General features: G+C 31.3%; 1 long non-coding RNA gene across 1 annotated transcript; it reads right to left on the bottom strand.

Moving 5' to 3' along the window:
- Positions 1-6,570: 6,570 nt before the first annotated feature.
- Positions 6,571-7,697, bottom strand: LOC114738348 (uncharacterized). The gene is made up of 2 exons (XR_003739528.1): positions 7,614-7,697; positions 6,571-6,837 (listed from the first exon to the last, which is right to left on the bottom strand). It is a non-coding gene; the product is annotated as an uncharacterized LOC114738348 (long non-coding RNA).
- Positions 7,698-8,084: the final 387 nt, after the last annotated feature.

The following is an 8,084-nucleotide window of genomic DNA, read 5'->3' on the forward strand; positions in this document are numbered from 1 at the left end:
ATTGTGGAGGGACAAAAAACAAATTTAAACAACCATTATTCAAGTCTTGCCCAATAAATTCCAAAAATGAGTCCCTTGGCAGTTGGCATGTCTTGTTAAATATGAGAAGAAAATTTTAAAAACATAAATGATTTATTAGAATACTTCAACTAAAAATAATGAAAATTTTAGATATTATTAATTTCTTAACTAAACAGTGATTCGAGTATCGGAATATTATATATATATATATATATATATAAAGAATAGAACAGTAGAGAAAATATTGAAAAGCAAGAAAAGAATCACTGGATCCAATTAGAGGCAAAATTACTCGATGCTTGTTTTGTTTCCAGGTGTAAACAGGTTTTTGCAATTTTTAAAATTAAAGCCACTTTTATAGTTCTTTTCAGTCAAAACCAAGATAACAAATTTTCAAACACACAGTAAATAAATGTGTTAGAAAACACATGCAAGGCTTTTAAAAGAAACATGGGAGCATATAATCCTTATAATGCTACTCCAAAAAAAAAAAAAGAAATTCAAGGCGAAAATTCCTTATGTCTCTATTAAAAGAGGGAAATGCTGCCTAACCGCACAAGGAAAACAGAGGGGAGGAGAGGAAAGAAAAAATTTTAGTTAGCTTAATTTGAAAAATTGAGGAGTTGAGGTTATAAAATTTTAATAAAGAAAATATATAAGATAAAAGAATAAGAAAAATCAATTAAAAACTTCTAACCCTACTTTTCTATTTTTTTCAAATCGAGCTTATTAAAATTTTCATTTTCCTCCATTTTTTCCATACCAAACAGACATTTCTCTCAGTACAGGAAAACTGTCCTATTTAATTATTTTATTTCCCCTAATTAAGACTACATATATTCTGATATTTTTAACATTATTAAAAACGTAATGAATTCTAACATATTGTCACAACTTACATATATAGTAATGTTTTGAAGAATCACCGCAAGCAAATGACTTCTTGAGAAAGAAAAATATAGCATGTACTCCCTTTGGTCTTTAATATAGAAATTGAGGTAATTGTATTTGGTATTAAATATAAGACTTCAATTTACATTATCTTTTATATTTATTATTTTTTAAAATTAATTTACCTAATTTGTAAACTGACCTATAACCTAATATTATACATGGATGCTTTAGAAAAATCATGTTATATTTGTTATAATTAGCTAATTTACCCAATTTTTTAATCTATTCAAATTAATTAACTAATTCTTATATTTATCAATTTAATTAATTTGTTAATTTGACAAAATTAGAAGGTATGCTGAATCCTTTTGAATAGACTAGCAATAACATTATATGAATACATCAATATAAAGACCCAATCAATCAAAAGGGTTATTACATATAGACCTAAAAATTAATTAATCCCTTGCAATCTTTTCAAATCTTACAGAGGTAAAATATGCAATTTTATAACCTGGGGAGGAAGGTGGTTTATCATTATTATATATTTCTTTGAAATATATATATATATATATAGAGAGAGAGAGAGAGAGATTGAACTATAGCTAATTAAGCTCTGAATAATATATATTTTTCACAAAACAGCCTTTCAATATAATATGCATTTGTATGCAGTGATCACATTAACTGAACTTTATTGATTGGATAATTAGAACGTTAAGTCTAAAAAGAGGTTGATTTATGAGCAGTAAAAACGGGTCTTTTCACCTCTCATTATCAAATCGATTAGGTTTGAATTGGAATATCACCTTTTAGTGCTTTTGTGAGGTCGTCTGCAAAAAAAAGCAAAAAAGCAAACTTTATGGCACCGAAATATGACTTCCAAATTAAAGTGCCTTAATCTTATCAATTTTCAAATCTAACAATATTAAATTATTAAATATTAATACAATATATTAAACCATCAACATAACTTATCCATCATTGCATTGCAATATTCATTGTATAGTAATGTCCCACTTCCACCTATTTCCTCCCTTTTTGTCACTTGGAGTACATCAATTCGCATATGAGCAATAATAATGTCTCTTCGATCATCAGCTCACAAAATCATAATAAAAATTTCATGCTGTATATTTCAATAAAAAAGAACCAAACATATGTACATTATCCTTTTTAGACTTTTTTATACTTCTAAGTTACTCGATTTTGCTAATTTTTCCGGTAGAAAACTTGTATCGAGAAAGATCATTAATTAATATGGGATTAATTTTCTGGCCAGAATGTTTAGAGTGAACCGGAGACCATATGCCACTTCGTTCACTATTATAAGGTACTTTTTAAGAATAATGATTATTTACGTCACGAAAATTGGGTATTAATTACATTTTACTGAACTAATTATTTTGTTAATTACGATGCACTAAGCTTGAATTATAAATTTAAGTCATGCATTGCAAGTACTAAAATTGGTATAAACTCCTTTTGGTCTTTTTGTTATAAGGCATATATACTTTATAAGAGAAATTGATGTTGCTTATTATAAGTCATTTGATAAAAGATTGATTAAGTTTTTTAATTTCATCTTTATTTGAAGTCGTTGGCCATGATGAAGATTGTAATACAAATATGAAAATTTTTTATTTAAACATGAGTAAAATCAGAAATTTATTCCATGTTCAGGCAGAGTTAATGACTCAATCAGCATCTCTTTCATTTTGATGGGATGATCAGGGATATCTGGTAATAGGAATGCAATATAGCATAATAGTAATACTGCCTTTAGTCCTTCATAGTTAATATAAGAGTTAGATAACTAATTTAAAAAAATTAAAAAAATTAGTTAAGTTAGTTAATTGTAACAAATGTGTATTGACTTTCTTAAACTATCTTTTTTAATCATGTACATTAGAATTATTTCTTAATGGAAACTCCTCACATTCAATAGAGATATTTGAGATGAAACAATATAGATTTAAGAGACAAGTGAATTGATGTTTTACGTTTAAGATCAAATTTAATCACCAACTAGCTTTTATATTAAGAACTGAAGATAATCTTATACTAAGGTGGATATATAGAAAAAAACAAATAAAACAAATCCTATATACGCACACATACTATACAAGACAAGAGAAGAGAACCGCAAAGTTTAAATTGAGGAGTGGTGCAGAGTGAATCTGAAAAGTGAGTTGGACAATTTTGGGTGACCTGAACATGAGACACAAAACATATATTACATACATACTAAAGAATGTGTTGTGATGATCACTTATTCTCACATATATTCAAGGGTTTTTCACCATAATGGAAACAAGGGAAATTCAACTAGAAACATTGAAAAGAGGATTTGAGAATTAGGCATCAATTTAAGAGAAGGAGCTAGCATACACTACACACACACACACTCACAGATATATATATATATATATATATATATTTATATGAGAGATGAGAGAGAGAGAGGAACAGATATAGGAATCTACTTTTTTTTTTTTCCCCAGAGAGGAGATTGAAGAGAGAGTACGAGTGAGCTGGGCCAAGCAGGTTCTGAGGGCACTTGCATCATATGATTACTATTTACTGCTTTCCCTTTATAACTTGTTGCCATCATCATCAGCTTCTTCTTCTTCCCCTCACAAATCAGAATGATTGTTTCTTCCTCACTTCATTTCCCAACCCCTCTGTCAAAAGCTGCTTCTACCCTCCCCATCTATTTTACCATCATATCATTACATACTATATATATGTGTGTGTGTGTGTGTATTCCGACACTCCCAATATTATTAAACATAGGCTTATTAATAATGTCCAATTTTTTCTCGTGAACTCCCCCCCCCCCCACACACACATATTGAATTATCTAAAAGTTAAGGATGATCTAAAAATGGAGTGGTGTAACTTTAGTTAAACATCCGTTACTTTGACTATTAATTGACCAAGAAAACCGCAGAAAGGCCTCAAAAAATATGAATAAATACTCTACGAGAAAATTAATATCAATTAAATTCTCAAAATTATAATCAAATGTCAAGAGACTAATATCGACTCTTCGACTATTTATCTATTGAGTGATTTATTGCATAACCATTGCCAGAAACAACACTGGTAAGTAGTTAAATTAAAAAGAAGTATCATATTTATTTTAATAATATCTTATTAAAGTATTAATACTTTAATATTTAATAAATTAAATAACTTTGTTATCTATAGATCTTCACACAATTTACAAGTGACGTGTTAAAATTTACAAGCCAATTTGCAATATTAGTCTGACGCGCCTCAAACCCTTCAAACCTTACTCTTTCATTACTTCATTTCATTAATTGTTTCAAAAGACTGGAAATCTAGATCCCGAAATGAAGGCCAAAAAGAATATCTAGATCTCGAAACACTTCGACAATCTGACGAACAGTATTTCTTTTTTAACGAAAAGACATAAAAATACGAACATTCTATTTCAATTCGGGACCATCACGCACCATAAGTCTGATTGTACTTAACCTTTCTTTGAAATAACAATGTGGTACGAATATATTTCAAAAAAATTCATTAGTCTTATTGTACTTAACCTTTCTTTGAAATAACAATGTGGTACGAATGTATTTCAAAAAAATTCATTTATGTGTTGTAATTAATACAAATGTTCATAATGAACGCTTCTATATTATAAAGCACATAATTGTTTTAAAGAAATAATATGTTGCACAAGCCTTTCATAATATTTGTTTAAAATTATATTCTTATCGGATTTTTCAACCAAAAATAACAAGTAATGAGCACATTTTACCAAAAATTAAAAAAAAAAAACTAGCAACATAAACCTCTGGCCAAAATACAAATAACTTCCTCCAATATATACATGGAATTGAACTGTGATTTCATTTTTTTTCACTCTAAAAAATTGGCCATAAATCTATCAAAGTCCTTAATATTCTTGTGTAGCACAACGCATTTCTTATCTCATCCCAAATCATATTGACTCTTAACAAATAATGTTAATTAAGTTAATTAATGGCAAACCCAAAAAAGAGTCCCAAATCTTTGTTCATTAATCGAGCATGAATCACTAAGTTGATTGGCTAAACCAGCATTCCACCAACTCACTTACAGAGGGAAAGAAACAAAAACAAAAAGCCATCGTAGTTATCAGCCTCATCAGGCCATAACTTTATAGTATTATATATATATAACTCGAAAAACTCGTATACAAAGTGTGCTGTGTTTCAGAAGAAGAATGATAACCAGAGAGAAAGAGTCGTGAAGGAACCCCAAAAAAAAAAAAAAAGAAGAGAGACGATAATATTAATATAAGCTGATTTTTTTTTTTTGGGAGAAAGATTTTAATCTTATAGGAAGTGGTCCCTTTGGTGACCTGACTAATAATGTCCTTTTGTATTCTTTTGACCTGCTTTGACCGTATACCATATTCCCTGCAACCCCAATGAAAGCTAGCTAGCTCTCTATAGAGACAAACTCATAGAGTGGTCCGCCATCTCTCTCTCTTCCCTTTGCCTGTGTTGTGTGTGCGTGTGAGATTCCCCAGTAGCTATAATGATGAATCCTCCGAACTCTTCTTTCCCTTCTCCTTCACTGCTACAATTATGCCCTTTTTCTTTTCCCATAATCACACACACACACAAACACATAATCCTTCTTCACTTTTCACAACGCTCCCTGCCCAGACGTGCGTCTCTGTACCTTTCTTCTCTCTCTCTCTCTCTCTCTCTCTCTCTCAAACTATTCAGTAGTATTCCTGTTCCTGACATCTCTCCTTTTTCAGACTCCTCCATCTCTTAAAAGCAGTTTCTTCAATCTCTCTCTCTACATATAAATAATTAAATATAGATTTGCTTGATCTGTTTCAACTTTCAAGTTTGAACTTTAAATAACTTGTTGATAGTAATATATAAAGGAACTTATGCGATAATAATGTGTGTGTGATGGGGAAGAAGAAGACGGAAGGAGAGGTGGGGATCCTGTGTGTTGTGTAGCATGGAGCTATCTAGCTCTGCTACGTACAAAACGTGCTTATAGGACCATGCCCTACACTATACTTCCCAGGTAAGCCTAAGCTAGCTTCTTGTGGCCCCTCTCTCTCTCTCTCTCTCTCTCTCTCTCTCTCTCTCTCTGGGTCTGGTCGTGCCTTAGGGGAAGCTGGTTTATTTTCATACCAGTTATGGCAACATATATCATTACAATGTGCCAATCTGGGAAGCAGAAACAGATATTCATCTATCTTGTGATTTCTTTTCTTTTCTAGTACTTTCTCTACTTATCATCATGTTTCTTCTCTTCTCATGTTCATGTCCTTCATCTGGGTTTGATTTTTAGTGTCTATGCTATGAATCATTTCCTTTATAAGAGCCACCACATGGATGTATATGACTAAGTACACTTTTAATTCATATAGTTTTCATTATTTCATGGACGGATTTCTATATTCAAGTGTAACGAAAGAGATTGCTGGCTGTGTATAAAGTGAGTGAGTTCGCTTGCTCACAAGAACTTACGCATATTGATCGATGCTTAACGGTTTGTGTCTCACTAATTTCTAGGTTCGCTTAATTATCACATTATTAATACATGAAGGATTTAGATACATACACACCCAGAAAACATGTTTCGGCAATATATATATATATATATATATATAATACAAACACCCATTTGGGCACTATTCAGCTAGGCTTAATTGGCGAGGGAATGTGAGGTTCTACAAAGGAATCTGGAACAGATAAGAATATCTGGTAGATTCAATTTCTGCAAAGGAATTTCACAGACTGATTAATGATACAAACATGTTATGTCGTCTTCATTTTTTTTAAGGCAACCTGATTAAACAGCCGAGCTTTACACTTCATAATCCATAATATTAAAATCTCGTGTGTGTAATCCCAGAGATTAAGTGGCCATCGACTTCTGAAAGATGATAATAATTGATAGGATTAATTACAAACAATCAAATAAGATTTGTTTCAAAAAATAATAAAACTGAGATGGGATCAGATGACTAATTAACCCTCATAGAATAGTTACTATATTCTCACGAGGATGGCATTTAAAGGATAGTTTTTCATTATATCCTCATCATAATCTTTTGTGTGTGTGTGTGTGTGTGGTGTGTGTGTGTGTAAGCCATGTAGCCGAGAGAGAGAAACAACCATAGAAAAGTCTTACATGTGCACAAGTCATTCATTCACACTAGGGCAGCTAAACGAAGAATTGAAAAAAAATCGTTAAGATTAGTCTTTGAAAATAACATAATTAGTTGCCCCTAATTAAGGAAGTGAAGTTTTCATCATTTCAGTTGTAAGAGACAGACAGGACTGGTCATCAAAACATGAAATGAGCAGTAAGAAATTAATTATAATATTTTTATAACTTCCATGGTAACAATTGTCAGGGAACAATTTCTAGCTAATTCTTGTGGGTTATCCCATGAAATTCCTCGTTTCAAGAGTAGCCAAATGATTATACAAGTCATGGAATAATAAATAGCAGCAACAAGGGAATAATATCTTTTCCCCACAAGTTAACGTTCTTCTGCAACTTACATATTGACTATGCAGACGCAGCAGCAGAAGCAGAAAATCATCATCTCTTCCCCAAATTAAACCCAATAAAAAAACCCTAAAAACGCAATTTTTTTTTTTGAAGCTGAAGGAAAAAAATAATAAAAAGAGATAAACATGTACCTTTGCTCAGTCGTGAGGAAGCAGATCGCTGTGGCTTTGAAAATGACAATGCCGTGCTTGCTTTGTGGTTGGAAATAACAAGACCTAACCTATATTATATGTGTATATTACCCTTATGACCTCAATAATATATCAGTATTACTCACAACCTATATATATCTATATGATTAATCAACAAAATATTGTCTCTAAAAATCAAGTGAAAAACAAATAATATATACATGTAGGTGCCTAAATATGCAAATTCGATGATATATGAATTATCGTATCCATGTATGTACATGGAATATGCTTGGCTCCTCATACGCCATCACGGAGGCCATCGATTCTCCGGTGGGCTCTGCAAATGGCATACAGGGAGCCAGGCACATACTCATAATTTCACATGCATACAATATATATATATCTGTGTCAGTGTCTGTGTGTGATATCTGATTATCCTGAGCCGACATGAAAGCTACATAATCTTTC

Source organism: Neltuma alba, unplaced genomic scaffold, assembly GCF_004799145.2.
Source record: "Neltuma alba isolate B1F8T4 unplaced genomic scaffold, ASM479914v2 tig00013584_pilon, whole genome shotgun sequence".
In the NCBI taxonomy this organism is placed as follows: domain Eukaryota; kingdom Viridiplantae; phylum Streptophyta; class Magnoliopsida; order Fabales; family Fabaceae; genus Neltuma; species Neltuma alba.